This window comes from Sceloporus undulatus, chromosome 1 (assembly GCF_019175285.1).
Source record: "Sceloporus undulatus isolate JIND9_A2432 ecotype Alabama chromosome 1, SceUnd_v1.1, whole genome shotgun sequence".
Classification (NCBI taxonomy): Eukaryota; Metazoa; Chordata; class Lepidosauria; order Squamata; family Phrynosomatidae; genus Sceloporus; species Sceloporus undulatus.
In genome coordinates, this window is record NC_056522.1 from 233,920,613 (window position 1) to 233,937,371 (window position 16,759).

The following is a 16,759-nucleotide window of genomic DNA, read 5'->3' on the forward strand; positions in this document are numbered from 1 at the left end:
AGAAAAAAAAAGAAAGAAAGAAAGAAATCGGGATGTTTTTCCATGTCAAAAAAAATATTTAACCTCTAGGAAAGATATTTAGAAGCAAAATATTTTAGGAGGAGACTGAACATTTTGCATAGGAGGATGACTTAATGGGACTCAAAAGCATTGCAGGAAATGGCAGAAGTCAGAGACAGAATATAGCAGTTATGAAGTGGCAAGGAATTGTGGATACACTGATCAGATGAGATAGTGGATACCAAGGCGGACCTGTTCTGAGGCTCTCATAAGCCCAGGGCTGTTCTTCAGATATTGAGTTCAAATATTTCAGAAGTTGCCATTTAACAGTTCAGTGGTTCAGTAAAACTCTCCTTATGTGATGGAGAAAAATGAAGTATACCGGCTGAAAAAAAAAGTGTTTATATTCAGATACTTTTTTTTTTTTTTACTGTTTTACAGTTCCCTTGAACAGGTCTGCCTCAAAAGCCACATTAACAACTCCAATATATTTGTAGAGCATGTGTGTATTTTCTCTCAGCTTCTCTCTTTGTCATAATGAGAAGCTTTTTATAAAAGAAATGATCTCATATATTGTGCTATTTGTTGCTGTTGCTGACTACCCTGCAGCTTTTCACTAGAGAAGAAGTTTTCAATATAATTACAGAATAAAAGGCCTGTAGGCACAGTGACAGTCATAGACCAGGTTTGATAGGTATGTAGGTATGATACTTTTGCTTTAGAAAGTAATTCAAACTTGAAATTTAGCTTTCTTATTTTGGTCTCTAAATATCTTTGCTGTCTTGTAATTTCACTCTAAAGATGCAATCTTGTTCCTCTAAAGACAGTGCTTCCCGCATTATTCCCAAAGGCTTTAAAACTCATTGCTACAGAGCGGCTAGAATGATTTCAGTCATCTGCTATCCATCATGTTGAAAAGTTTGCTCTACTTTTTTCCCCTTCACTCTGACAATATAAATGTAGCTGCTTTCCCACACAACTTGCTATAGAAAAATGGAAAGTAAGTAAGCAAGCTCTTCTTGTTGTTATCTTCATCAGTGAATCTCAAATTTTGGTACATCAAAAGTCTCCAAAGATTCCACCCAGAAATCCCAAATGGTCAGGATTCTGAGAGCTTACATCCAAAATATCTGGAGGACCAAAGACTGAGAATCCACATCATTAATAATGCTAAGAATATGTACCTTGAGTAGGACTCTGTGATTGAAGAGACAATTTATGCTGCCCTTCTCATATTTTCCTTTAATGACCAAAGACACTATAGATTGAACTTTCTAATGAAAGAAAAATAGCTCTAGCTTGGTAGAAACTACTAGGATTGTAGTGATGTTACTGAAATGCTGAAATAAGAATGATTGGAAGTATTTTTTATTATTTTTAATAATATACAGATCTATTCTTGGAGCTCTTTCTCTGAAATTTTTCCTCTAGTCATACATTAAACTGAGATATTATACATTTATGCACAAGTGTTGCACCTCCATGATGTGAATCCTTCTGCAGCCAAATGGGGATGCTTGCTCTGAGCAACACTGCCTATTTAATTACATGAAGCCCCTTAAGCTCAGTAAAGCCTGGTTGAGTTTTGTGATATAATTTTTGAAGATCTGAAAGTGTAGCTTACAGTTTAATAGCTTGGTAGGTATAGTAGGTCCTAAGCAGTCAGTTGCTTCTAGTTTTCCAAATTCAGAAAATAAGCTGAAAACTGCTAAGTCCAATTCTTCTGTGGAAGATATGACCTGGGTTGGATATTTGATCAGGTCATGTCATAAACTAGCAAGAGCCCTGATATTGTACAAACTGGACTTAATTTGTCTGGTTGGGAAGTGTGAGAGGCCATAGTCCTTCTAACTCCATTAGGAATACTTTTGTTGGGTGTTTTAATTATTTTTGTGTGCTTCCTTTGTGCATGGGGTTGTCTTTGTGTATGTGTGTGCACACATATTTGTGTGAAGCCTTTCACTACAGAGAACAATGCTTACAGAACAATGGGGCTGTGCATAATGGCCATTAAGGCTAGCCTTGGGATGGAGTTGGGGTGTGGCATCCATACAATACATATGCCAACTCCATCCCCATGGTGGTGTGATGCCACGCACTGCTCCACACAACGCAGAGCCAAAGGAGTGCCTTAAAGCTATGGTGCCGTAGCTATCACGCCCTTTCTAGGGCTCAAAAAAGAGCTGCTTTTTGCCATGGAAAGGTCAGATCGGGGCTGCGGTGTGCGGTTGCCGTAGCCCCAATCTGGCGTAGCTGGAGGTAGCTGCTGGCTGCCACTTAGGATTGGTCTGCACAGCCTCAATGTACACCAAAAAGCACTACCTTCCCCTTTTTGCATTTTATTTCCCAAGAGGAAGGATAGATGGATCTAAGAAAGGAATATATGCTGAATGTATCATGAGCTGAAGCATTATTGAAAATGTGTGAGTCCCCACTCCTTACCAAGTGTTCTCTGGTAATTGATTAGTTGCTACCTTGATGCTAAGTTGCTACCTTCATTTCTCACTACACAGTTACAGAATGTTGGTCCTGCTTGAACTGCCATGGCGTAATCCTATGGAATCGTGGGATCAGCAGTTTAGGGTGGAACATACAGAACTGTCAGTCAGGGAGCTCCTCTAGTGTCTCACGAAAGTGCAAATACCAGGATTCCCATAGGATGGATTGTGAAAGAATCTTAAGTCAAACTGAGGCTTATTCACCTATCATCACTGTTGTTCTACCTATTCTTATTCAAATGTTATGTGGAAGAAGAAGGCCTTGATAGAGTTTATGTTAGGATATCCCAGACTGCTTTAGAAAGCCAAACCTTTGAAATGTTGTAAAGATCCAATTCAGACACTGAAAGCAAAGAGTATGGGTCACTCCACTTTCCTGCTTTGAGGTAGTTTCCCTGTTGGATAGCAGTCTCCTTTCCGCTGGAGTCTGCTCAAGACCAAGAAATCTTCTCAGTAGAAGCAATGTTCTTGACTGTTTTTTATTGATCTGGATATGCCAGATGAATCAATGAATTTCATATTCCACTTTTAAAAATATAATAGATGGGAAGTTATATGTCTTCAAATCATTGCTAACTTATGGCAAACCCTAGAAAATTATCATGGACTTTATGGGGCTGGCAGTATGTGGATTTCCATGGCTGAGTGGGGATTCAGTCTCTGGACTCCAGGGTTGTAGTCCAGTGTTTAAAGCACTCTACCATGCTGGCTCAGATGGGAACACAGAGAAGATCAAAACACATCTCCAAGTAAAGAAGTACAGTCGGCCCTTCTTATACACGGATTTTTTATACATGGATTCAAGCTTACACAGTCTGAAAATGTTCCCAAAAAGTATAAATTTACCTTGATGTTCCATTTTTTATTAGGGACACCATTTTGCTATGTCATTATATTTAATGGGACTTGAGCATACACGGATTTTGTTATACACGGGCGATCTTGGAACCAAACCCCAGCGTATAACAAGGGTCCACTGTACTTAGAATAATGTCGGGGGGAAAATAGCTGAAAAGTTATTTAGTTTCTGTGATCTAAGACTGATCACAAACAGAGCAAATCAAAACACAAAGTTTGAAACACAAGATATAGAAAGAAGGGCTTTTAGAATGTCTTTGTTTCGAGTGATTAGCTCTTGTCAGATCACACAACAAAACAAACTTTCCCAGAAGAAAGAATTTAAACTATACTCTGTTGGGAGCTTTCCATCGCTTCTAAAAGATGATATCATACTTATGTTTATGTTAAAAGCACACCATAAACTTACAGAAAACCAGAATGCTCTGCTTTTGCCCACAGGAAAATCTTGCACTCTAGAATGTAGGAAAGTAAACCTAGAAATTTTCTATGTTGTGTATACATTATCCATTCTGTTTCTGCCCACTTTCCTGACCACTATTTTTTTTTTAAAAAACGATCTTTCTATTTAGATAGTTTAATCAGGTGGATAGTATTAAATATGTGATAGTTGTGGCTAGATATATAAGAATCCAATCCATTATCATCTTATTGCATAACCTCCAGCTTTCCCAATATGGCAGGGACAGTCTTCATTTATCTTCTGTCATCCCATTTTTTTCAGCTGCTTTAAAAATGTCCCAGTTTCTCTTTTCTCCACCCACTTTCCCTCTTTGTCCTCAGCATGCTTCAGTTGATGCAAACTGGGTACAAGTATTCTGTGGTAAATTAACTCAGTGGGGAGTGAGGGAAGAGGAGAGAAGGGGCAGAATCTTGCTCTTTCCTGTAGATTCAAGCCCCAACAAGCTGTTGTAGCATCTCCTAGCATGTCTGCTCTTTTCATTAAAAACTTTTGTCATCTTGACCATACTCTGATGTTACTAGGCCATACATGTCCCAGTTTTCACCTATGCAATGTTGGAAAACATGCTTTTTTTGGTGGTACAAATCCTGCCTAAATCTTTTTGTAAGTGTGAAATTCAGCATGTGCAAGATGTTATACTGTATAACTGATTCCCCATCCTGAACATTATATCATGTGTCACAGTTCCTCAGACTGCACTGAGCTCCAAGACCTATTTTGTTGTATCCATCTAGCATGTGGTCTTCCTTCTTTTCTACTTCCCTCCACCTTTCCTAGCATTATTGTCTTTTCTAATCAGTCATGCCTTCTCATGATGTGGTCAAACTACAACAGCCTCACTCATCTTGGTTTCCAGGGAGGTTTCAGGTCTGACCTGTTCAAATACCCATTTGTTTGTATTTTTGGTTGTCCAGTTTCCTCAGCACTCTTCTCCAGCACTGCATCTCAAATGAATTGAGTTTCTTCTTATCTGTTTTTTTCACCATCCAGCTCTCGTGTAATTGTGTTCAGTTGAACATGTTTACTGAGTGCTCATAACTGGAGGCTCAGAGTTACTTCTGCTGTGGTTCTAGTTGTTGTCACTGTTTAAAAAGAAAGAAAAAATGGCGGGGGGGGGGCAGGGAACCAAAGCAAAAATTGTGAACTCTGTAAAACTATGTATTAAAAAACGAGCAAGCTAGCAGGGGTGGGGAGGAACTAAATAAAATTCTCACCCATCCTGGTAGAAGTCTCCTTGTGACTTACTTATTGTTTCCATACAATCCCGGCCATTTATGGTGGGTTAGGCACATTGGTAAGACAGATTCTGAATGCATAAAACATTAGTCCTTCCCATGAAAGTTATAGGTATAGTACTTATAGATCTCATTATGAGCAATTTAATCATAAATGTTGCTTTCAAAGCGAGTGAAACTTTATGTGCTCATTTAACAAGGAAAACATGCTTCAGGATTAGGTTATTAGTGTCCCAGAATACATTTAACAGGACCCTTCAGTTTAAATTCTTTTCCCCACCCTCTGCTTGTAGGCAACTGCATTTAATGTGATATAAGTATATTTTTGAGTAACACTTTAGAATCTTACAACCACTAATTATAGCAAGTCAGTTACAAGGCTAACGAAGCCTTGGTAGATATACACAGTTGAAGCCTATTGTTATTTATTCACTTTATAAATCACACTTGTTTTGTGAAAGTGAATATAATCCAAACACTGGAAATGAGAAGTAATGATGGCATACATCATTGCTGCATAATTTTATTTCATTTTATAGCCTGGAAAATATGGTGAATTCTATAAAAGTGACAAATGACATAACACGGTAATAAATAGCTATACTTTATGCATTGCTGCTTGGCATATGGGCATAGATGGAGATTCTTTAATATAGCAAAATGAATGGAGAATTAAACCACAGCTTCCTCAGACAGAAAATAATGTCCTTTTCAGGGATTACTGATGTTTGTTATATCATTAATGGCATGGTACAGCGAGCTAGAAATCAAACATATGAAGCACAGTCCAATACATTATGGCTGGATTCACATAATACATTATGCCACAGCAAACAAATCCCTATAGGGATAATAGGGCTCTGATTTGTCCCCTTTCTCTGCAATGCATGGACAAGGGCCATGCCATTATGGGAGTAAGAACCTCTACATTCCCTTCATATCCTACCCTATCCATTTGGTGCAGGAACAATATTCATATATAGAGGATAGGGGAGAGAGAATTGGACAAGGCTATTGGAGAGATACAAGGGATACAAGGAACTTGCTTTCTCTATAAGAGCTGGCTACTCTGAGTCCTTAAGTACATGTACTAGTGGAAGGTAGATATAGGCAGTGTTATTTTTGATATAGTTACTACTGCAGACAAATTGCAGACAAATGTTTTTTCCTGATTGATCCAATAGGCCTAAATCTTATTGTTAGTCCAAACAGAGTGGACACATTGAGTCAATGACATTTACTTCTGTGTCAATTTATTATTCAACATTTGATTTAATGGAACTACTCTACTTGGGACCAAACATCAGTATTAATAGCCCATATATTTCTTCATCTGAATAACACACATTAAAATGAACTCCATCCATATTCTTTATAACATTCAGGGGTATCTATGTTAGCAAATCCAATAAAAAATTCACTGAACAGTCTTACCTTTGTTGGCCAACCAAAATGCACAATATACATGTTGCAAACTTTTAAAGCTTCACAGGCTTCTTCATCAGGCAAGGTGTTACAAACAAATGAATATGTTAGTTATAGGCCTGTATTTTGCTGTTTCTATTCTTAGTTAAGATGGTATGGAGGGGCATATCTTGAAGGTTGGCCCCTCTTCTTTCTGGCCATGTGACAACTGGGAGGTTTTCAAAGTCCAAGAAATTTAACATCCATATGCACTACAAGAAAGACTTGCTTTTCAATCCAATATGTCTCCATCCTTGTGAGGCCACAAGCCCATTTGTTAGGCAGAGGACACTGGATTTCTTGAGATCTGCAGAAGTTGTGAGTTCCAGAAGTCTGAACCGCATAAGGTGGTGATCTGTCAATGACAATAAAATTATACACAGTTCCTCCACTCCCAGATCATATTCACCCCATCCACTACAGAAAACAAGGTCCAGAGCCTGCCCAGCAGCTTGGATAGGGCTAGAAACCACTTGGGACAGGCCCATGTCATGTCATGATAGACCTGAAGCCCTGAGCTGCCCCCAACAGGGTAGTCTCAGCATGGTTATTGAAATGCCCCAGCATTATACACCAGACAGATTTCAAGTATGACTTTAAATACTCTATTAAGTACTTCTAAAACTTACCGAAACATATTGATTGCCTGTGAAACCATATAAATAGTATATTAGAATCTATCATATCCAAAATATTTTAATACTTCTCATTTAACATTATTTCTTTCACCTCCTCTTCTTTGAGAAACTGCACTTTTTATTTCTCCTTTAGGCTAAGAATACCCAGCTAAAACCAATTATTATCTTTTCACAATGTTCATCACGAATATTTATACACCAAAATTATTATTCCCCCCCCCAATTAAAGCACACCTTCCAGTCTAGAATATTAAATAACATTTTGCACTGCTTAACCATTTGAATTTGTGCCAAATATATATGCTTGTTCAGGTTTTTAATAAAAAAAATAATCCACTTCCCAAGTAGTTCAGTCAGATAATTGTTATGAAATTAAGTCCATTATAGACTGTATGTGATATTTAAACTCTTATATTTGTTTAAGCAAGATAAAATAAGATCTGCAGTAATTACCCTGGTGTTCATTCCAAGAATTTGATAATTTGTTATCCCTGTCAAAACCTCAGATAGTTTGAGAGTTGAAAACTCCTGGGTATGAGTTTAGAAAATGCTAAATGCAGGACACCCTATCGAAAACAATCACATATTATACCAAACAAATGTCTTTTACCATTTGAGGGAGCACTTCTGGTAAATTTGTGCTAAACACATTATCATTTTGACTTCAAGAGAGCAGGAGTTTGGTTAGCTGTTTAAAATATAATTTCTGGAGAAATAGCCAGCCATTCTCCTTTTGAAATATATTAATCTAAAACCCTTCTTGAATCTTCATGCTGTCTTCATTACTATGAAAAGGAACAAAGTAGAGTAATGGGAAAATTCAAAATAACTGAACAATTAGAAATCTGAATGAGTTAGAATAGCACCCTGTTAGATAACATTTTCAATGTGAGATGGTATTTGTGTAGCTTTACATTTAGAATACATTTAGAATACATATAAAACCACCTGCTCTGGATACTATCATGATAAAAATAGATTAATCTCCATCTCCATCTCATTTTCCCCATTGTTGCAACTTTTTATTAGAAGGGATGATGCCATGAGAGAAAATGGCAGGCCTAGAATCACCTTTTACCTGGAAAATGATGTTGTATGAAAGGGTTAAACTGCCTGCATTATAGCCAGTTAAGGAATGTACTTGAATGCTGTAATTCTTTCAGTTCACCTTGACTCCAGTAGCAGACCAGAGAATAGTTTACTGGACTCTGAATATGCCAAAGATTCAGGAGTGACCTGTGTGTTCATTCGGTCACTAATGTTCAGCCGCAAGGCCTAGGCACTACAGTTTTGATACTGATTACAGTTTTATGATTATGATATTGTATTGCCACATAGGTTACCAAAAATAGTAACACTAATGCCATTTAAGCAGGTAGGAAGCCTTCTTTCCTCCTTGGTTGTTTCAAAGCAGAAAAATTACTTGTATAATGGAAGAAGAAAAGATTTAGAGCAGACATCAAGCAGAGAAAATAGTACAGAAGCTCTCTGCCTGAAACTAGACTACTTTCTTATCAGCACTTGATGCAGCCTAAGTCTCCCCTCACTTATGTAAAGGATTAGCTGGAATCAAAATTTCAACCTACTGAAGTCAGTGTGTCAAAATAAAAATTAAGAGAATTGGTCTCAATTAGATGTAACAATAAATAGTGGGTTGTTCCATGGTTTAGTGTCAAGCGCATCTGCTTCTTTAATCAGTTCTTTTATGACCCTGAAGAGATTAGAAACTTTCCTTTCAATTAACCACAGTTTAATTTTGGAAAGGGGTGGTTGGGGGAGCTTAAGGGTATCTAGTTGCATCTTGGAGGCTGATTTATTTTAGCATGCGCTTTCATGGCTATTAATCTACTTCCGCGAATGCACTAATGAAGTGATATGAAAGCCAAAGTATTTAAGCACAATTACACAGTTACACAGTTGTGGGAATGAGACAGATGTAATAAAATACAGACAGATGGTCATTGCAACACTAGCTGTAATGTAATCTTTCAGCTAGCTGGTCTGATAATACTGGAGTGTAAAAACAATACATCTATTTGTGTGTGTATATGTGCCTTCAAGTGACCTGTTGACTTATGGTGACCCCATGAATTGCATAGGATTTTCTTGGGCAAGCAATATTCAGAAGTGGATTTGTCATTTCCTTCCTCTGAAGGAGTACAGACCGCCAGAAAGAGGCACGTCCCCGGTGCCTCTCTTGGCTCCACAAGAGTGCCGCAGCAACCAAATTGTGCCATGTCTGGTGTGCGTGCCATGTCTGGTGTGCGTGCTGCAGCTGCAGCGCCCTCTTCAAGTGTGAGGGCTGCTGGGCGTGTGGGCACTCCGCCCTCCAGGCAGCCCTCTCACGTGACGAGGGTGCCGCAAAAGCCCATCTGTTCCAGGCCATAGTGTACAGCACCTAGTATTCTTTGGTGTCTCCATTCAAGTACTAACCAGGGCTTACCTTGCTTAGCTTTCAAGATCTGGTACCTTTTATGTTATTTCCCCTGGAGTCCAAATGTACTCTGAGGAGATTTCTTTTCTTATAAGTGCATGAGGTTAGCACTCATATATTACTATATATAGGCCTGTTACAGACTGCCAAAATACAGCTGCTTCGGGTCTCTTTGGAGGTATGCTATTTAAATGATGCATGGGTCCTAAGAGTTCGGAGGTCGCGCCAAAGCCACACTCCATTCTTAAGCACTGGAGTGCAGCTTTGGTGCAGCTTCCGGATTCTTAGGAGGCATGCATCATTTAAATAGCATACCTCCAAAGAGACCCGAAGCAGCTTTATTTTGGCAGCAGAGAATTCCCTGACTCCTGTGTCTTCATGTAGTAAATTTTGATTCTCCCTAAAAAGACCACCTCAGTAACAACCAAGGTATATAACTTCTGCTTCATTGCATTACATTTGCTGCAAAATGGCATAGGACATATTTTGTTCTGCAGTGTTACATTAGCTGGGATAAAAAAAGTACCCCAATGGCAAAAATCAATTTTTGGGGTGATTTTTCTTTTCCAGACTTTTGGAGGTATTTTTGTTCCATTGTTATTTATTTATAGAGGGAAGGGTTATACACCTGCCCCTCTGTTTTTGTGGACTTGAAATGCATATCACTCACCTGTTTGCAGGTGGCAAATGGAGGGGGACAAAATGGGGCATGCACCCATGGTGTATGCCTACGGGGCCCCCGGGTGCACAACGCCATTGAAGCCAGTGGGGCTTGAATATTGGTGATTTTTTTGTTGTTGCAGGAGGGGGGTCTGGAACAGATCCCCCACAAAAACAGTGTATATGGTAAGTGAAATTTGAGGGAAATTGTTTGCACCTGTTCAATTGACAATGCTACAGATTTCTGTCAATATAGTTCCAGTTTGTGTGTGCATTATATGGCAAAGTCTGCCACTGTAAAAACTCATTTTCTAAGTGCAGGTGTAACCTTTGATTAGCATTTGACATTTCTGCTAACCATAGTTGCAGCAAGCCAAATTTTATCCAAGTTCACAAATAACATTAAAATATGGCAACTGAGAAATGGAAGCCAAATCTGTTTTTCTATATTGCTCATCAAAATCTTCTTCCACAGCTTCATTTAGACAGGTATTTTCTCAAATCCATCATATCCTTCAAAATTCACACAGCATAGGTTTTCCCTCCATTGGCCTTGCTGCACACTAATACGGGGAAAATAGAGGCCCATTTTTCTTGCCAGACAGGGTATTGTTATCTGGAGTGAAGTTTCATTTCCAGCATCTTTCACTGAAACTATCACCCGATAATTATGCCAAATAGAAAGTAGCCATTAATCAAAAACGTAATATAACAATTCATCATAGTCCTTCTTCCTCATGTGAAGTTCTGTGGTTAAAATTAATCAGTCAAACTGAACTTCATCATGATACATCCCCTGCTCCCTTGAATTAAATGACTAAATGCATGATGCTCTTATGGCAGAATGATGGAGTCCCTAAATTGTTCAACTATCTTTTGTCATTATCCAAGATTATTGTAATTTCATTTCCTGCCAATTCAACACAGTAGAAATTTGGTAGAGATTTTGCATGTTACTTGACCCTTAAATGCCTTAATGCACTTGTAGAAAAGGTTTATCAAAGTTACGTCAAGGTTGGTTTAGAAGCTGCATCCCCCCTCCTGCCCATAAGTCCTATTCATTCTGTATAATCATATTCTACTTGAATGTTTTGTGTGCAGCCTTAAAGAAACTCAGAGAACTTCCCCAAAAGAAAAATGAAAAATGTCCTGTGCATTTCAAATGGACAACTTTAAAAATATTGTCTTCACATGGTCCTGCAAAATGAATGCATATCATTGTGTCCTATGACCATCACTAGGGCTGGAAGACTCCTGGACTTGATTTGATCACATGCAACATAGCATTTTAATGTGTTGAGAGATAATGGCTTGCTGTGTAGGGAAGAATTTTTATCTGAACCCAAATGTTCTATTGATTTTCTGTCATGGCTCTTGGGGATACTGAAACATGGACAAGCATCAATGACCTGGATTCATGGATGGGAAGTTCCTTGTACCATCTTTACCCCTGCTGTCTTCTGCAGTTCCTGATAAATCACATCCATAGAGTGAGGAGACTCTCCTGAATAACATGAGATGGGGTCCAGTGAGCGTCTGGGAGAAGAAGGAGGGAAAAAGGGAAAAGAAGACTTTCTTTCAGGAAACTAATAAATCCTAACTTAAGATCCAAGGCAGATACTGAAGGATTTATCTTTAACAGGAGTAGAATGAGCGAGCCATTGTGGTGGAATGGGTGGCCTGGGTCAAATGCTGTAAGCCTCAGAGGAAAGCAGAGACAAATTCCCTCTGAACAAATCTTGTCAAGAAAACTGCAAGACTCATATTCTTATGTGATGATGTCATATTTGGCTTACGTTATTTGCTTAGGGGACAAAGGAGAATTATACAGTTTCACTCTGAGACAGTTTCCTATGAATATATTTCTACTTTGCTGGACAAAGATACTTGCACAGGTTTTTTTCTTTTTTAAAAATATATCCAGCCAAACCAAATAAGTTGTTGCCTTTTTTAAAAAAATATTCTGTCTTGATCAAATACGTTTCTTTTATTGGTAACATTACCCATTTGTGTTAGCAAATCTTTGCTGGCACAGGCTGCTGAGAGTAGGAAAGATCAAAAGAATCCCGGGTTAAGAGAGGGGGAAAGAAAGTAATTTATAAAGGTACAGTACTTTGAGCTTTTGCTTGTGGACCCATAAAACAGCCCTCATATCACCATTGATTTTAGACAGGGGAAAACATGCAAGAATAGAAATACCTCTTCCTTAAATCTGAAAATTAAAAATCTAAAGAAGTAGATGATGATAACATTTAAACCTTGCTGATTAATATACTTTTTAAATTTATCCTGGTGCACAGTATGTATCTAAGACATGTAAAACACTTTTATGGACATATGGACAATGTTCTCTGCATTTCTTATCAAAGTGTTGTATTTAGCAAATTGACCTGGGGAAGATTTCATAGAATCATAGAATGATAGAATTGGAAGGGATCACAGGGGTAATTTAATTCAACTCTCTGGAATGTAGAAACATACATTCACACCTAAAAGATGCCCATCCAACCTCTCCTTAAAGTCATCCAAAGATGGAGAGTCCAGCACTGAAGCAGTACATTCCACTGCTGAACAGCTCTTACAGTAAAAAAAAGTCATTTCTAATGTTTATGTGGTATTTCTTTTCTTATGATTTTAATCTGTTGGTTCATGTTCTAGTCTGTGGACAGCAGAAAACAAGCTGGCTCCATCTTCTACCTGACATCCATGTAGATATTTAAAGATGGCTATCATGTCACTTCTCAGTTTTCTTTTCTCCAAGCTAAATCTAACTAGTTCTCTCAGTCATTTTCCATAAGGCTTGGTTTCCATACCTTTGATCATTATGGTTGCAGTTCTGGGTGCCTCTTGAACTGCAGCACCCAGAACTGAACACAGTATTCCAGGTGAGGTCTGACCAAAGCCAAAGAGAGAGAGACTACTCATTACCTCAGTCTGGACATTATTATATGTGGTGATGCAGCCCAGAATTACACCTTACTTCCTCATCACACTGTTGACTCATGTTTAGCTTGGGGCCTAGCAAGAACCCTAGATCCTTTCATATGTACAACTTTGAAGCCAAGTGTCAACCAACTTGTATTTGTTCTTATATTTTTTCCAACCTGGATGTAGTGCCTTATATTATTTCCTGCTAAAATTCATTAAGATGCAACATTCTGCATTTTCATTTCTTAAGCTCCTTCATTACTCAAGTTTGTAAAAAGACAAGACAAGACAAGAAAAGGCATCTCCACCCCCAGGGTGTTCATTTCTGCTATACATGTCTTTGAAAAGGATAGAGCACATAATCACTCTTTAATATATATATATAGTTCAAAATGGTATGTTCAGTTTCATTAAGACATAGTAGCAGCATCCACAAAAGTAAAAACCACTTTCATGAAACATATCTATATGTCATATCCATAAAAGGTAAGATAACGGTTATATCTTGTCCTAGCTCTTGAGTTATTACTAATGGATATCTCTTTCAAGAGTTCCTTTGGTAGTATTAATTGTATCATTATCACACAACTCTATCTCCATTTCAGACTTTTTCCTGATTTTTCCCTGTTTTTAAAAAAACTAAAGAAAATCTTTGCGAAGATCATTTTAATGTGCCATATTTTCTAGCCTACCTCTCAGTTACATCATTTTGCTTGTGTGTGTGCGTGCGTGCATGCTTACTGATGCATTTCATAGGGATGCATATCCCTTAGGCAAAGAATACTCAGAGGTGGTTTTGCTTCTGGAAGCCTTCAGAGGTAGCAGTATAGCTTTCAGAAAGGTCATAGTTTGACATGTTAAAAGTACCCAAAAAGCTAAGTTGCTTCAGTCCCAGATACTTATTTGATTGTTTATACTAAGCTGGACTATCACATGTTGCTATCTGAAGCAAATGACAAGATTGCCCCTCTTCATTCTACCTTTAGATGCTGAGTAGCCTGCCTCATGAATTTATTTCCACATAGGTGAAAGGACAGGATCCTATATGGCTTGGGTCCAGGCTATTTGAAGGATCATATCTCCATGTGTGAGCCCAGTAGAGCTCTAAGGTCTTCTGAAGAGGCACTTCTCTCTGTCCACCATGTTTTTAACTTTATAAATTGTAAAATAATAATAATAATAATAATAATAATAATAATTTTATATGTATGTTTTTATTGATTTTTTTTGTGTACAGTTGGCTCTCCTTATCCACGGATTTTTTATACACGGATTCAAGCATCCAAGGCTTGAATTTTTTTTTAAAAAAAGTATAAATTTCAAGTATCAAACCTTGATTTTCCCATTTTATATAAGGGACACCATTTTGCTATGCCATTGTATTTAATGGAACTTGAGCATACATGGATTTTGTTATTCACAGGGGCTCCTGGAACCAAACCCCAACGGATAACAGGGGTCCACTGTAGTTTAAAATCTGTTTTGTTTTTAAATGTAGGTTGCCTTGAGTTTCATTATTGGGTGGGATATCAATGAATCATCATCATCCTTCACTTTACCTGAGGGCTGCATATTCTCTGAAGTGCTTAGAGAGTATGCTACATTTAACACCCCACTCTGTGCTCCAGTAGAAGAGAATGGCCAAGCAGATGCCATTAGTACATCCTCTGTTATCTGCTGTCTGCAGGAACCATCTCACTTTTCAGCAACCCTTGGTTTCTATCCACCTTACAACTAAAACAGTTTTCACCAATTAAAATAATACAAAGCCTAAAGTCAGTACAAAGCTTAAGGAACACAAAATACTACAATAGGTGAGAGCAGTGATGAAGTTTCAATATTTAAAATTTAAATATGTAAACACTTTTTTAAAAGACAGAGATTAAAGCTTAAGGCTGAAGGAGTTGTTCAAAGTAACAGATGTTACATTATTAATATCCTAGTGTTTTTTTAAAGGGTAGGGGGAGTCTCAAGAAATGTCTACAAATGTGCAACAAGGAACTTGGCAGATCTTCAAGAGACTGGTATTCCATGATTTCACTGTGAAATTAAGACCCTATCTGCAAATACTCCAGCATATCACAAGTGAAAATGTGGACATCTGTGTGAATTTGCAAACTATGTGGTTGAGCATCCTAAGGGTGCAGTTCAAAGGACCGGGTAAAGTGAAGTTATCAGTGAGGAAGAACATATAAAAGTGTAGTATTCTGAAGCAGAAAAATATCTGTAGTAGTAGTAGCAGCAGCAGCAGCAGCAGTTGTTGTTGTTGTGTGCCTTCAAGTCATTTCTGACTTATGATGACCTTAAGGTGAACCTATCATGAGGCTTTCTTGACCAGATTTCTTCAAGGGAAGGGTTGTCATTTCTTTCCTCTGAGGCTGAGATAGTGTGATCTGTTCAAAGTCACCCACTGGGTTTCCAAGACCAAAACAGGATTTGAGCCCTCATCTCCCAGAATCCTAGTCCAACACTCAAACCACTAAACCACACTGGTTCATTGATGTACTGCATTTAGGAAAAAGAAAAGAAAGCCTAAATAAACCCTAATGAGTTTGTGTATGTGTGCACACAGCCTGCTTAAAAATATTATACAGTGCATTAATGCAAAATTAACCAGACCCTGCTTAGAATGATAGTTTTCTCTCACACTCTCAATCATTGCATGAGCTCGGTGTCCATGCTCATACCATCCACTGAACACACATTGGCCTATTTACTGTTGTTGGTCCCAGATAGAGCCCTTGAAACAGGAGAATTTACCTATATGTTGAGTAGTTATTTGGCATCTGAAGCGGTGGATCTACCCTAGTTGGGATTAACCAACAGGATTCCAGCCATTATATATCAGACTAATATATTTCCCAGCTTTTCTATAGTTTATCATGTCACCTGGATATCATCACAGTCTGATTGTTAGGAAATTGATTGTTAGGGAGGTGGGGGAATGGGGTTGGAAGTAGGGCCAAATCATGTAATACACCTTCAGCTCCAGGAAGCAAATGGAACAGAATTAGTTCAAATACATATAGTTGGGGGGATGAATACTATAAACAAGCTGATTCATTACAATGGTCCTTTAGGGTGTTACACGGGTTATCTTTTTGTAGATGTTTACTTGCATGACCTACTGAAGTCAATTGCAGTTACTTCTGAGCGGATTTGTACATAGTCACATTGTTAACATAAACAAACTGCTGTTCAGTAGAAGCAGGCACTAATATCTGAATCTGAGTTCTGAATCCATGATGCTTCTAAAGCCAAAGATATGCTGGGAACCCTGTAGGTGACTTTTCAGACACCTGTGGGGTTTGTTTCTTTGTCCCTACCCACTCTGCCAAAACAATATATTAAATAACAATATATACAATATATATAAAAGATAAACAACTGTTTCAGGTCAACCAAAATATTCTGCCTTAGGCATCTATCTTACTGTACCTGATAGTATGACCACCCCTAAGCTTACTGGTTGTCACATTTCTTGTCTATGTGATTTTGTATGTGATACAAGTCTTGAATACCATCTTTGTACTTTATGTCGTGTAAATTTTGTGAAACCTCTGTCAAAGCCTTCAGGGATT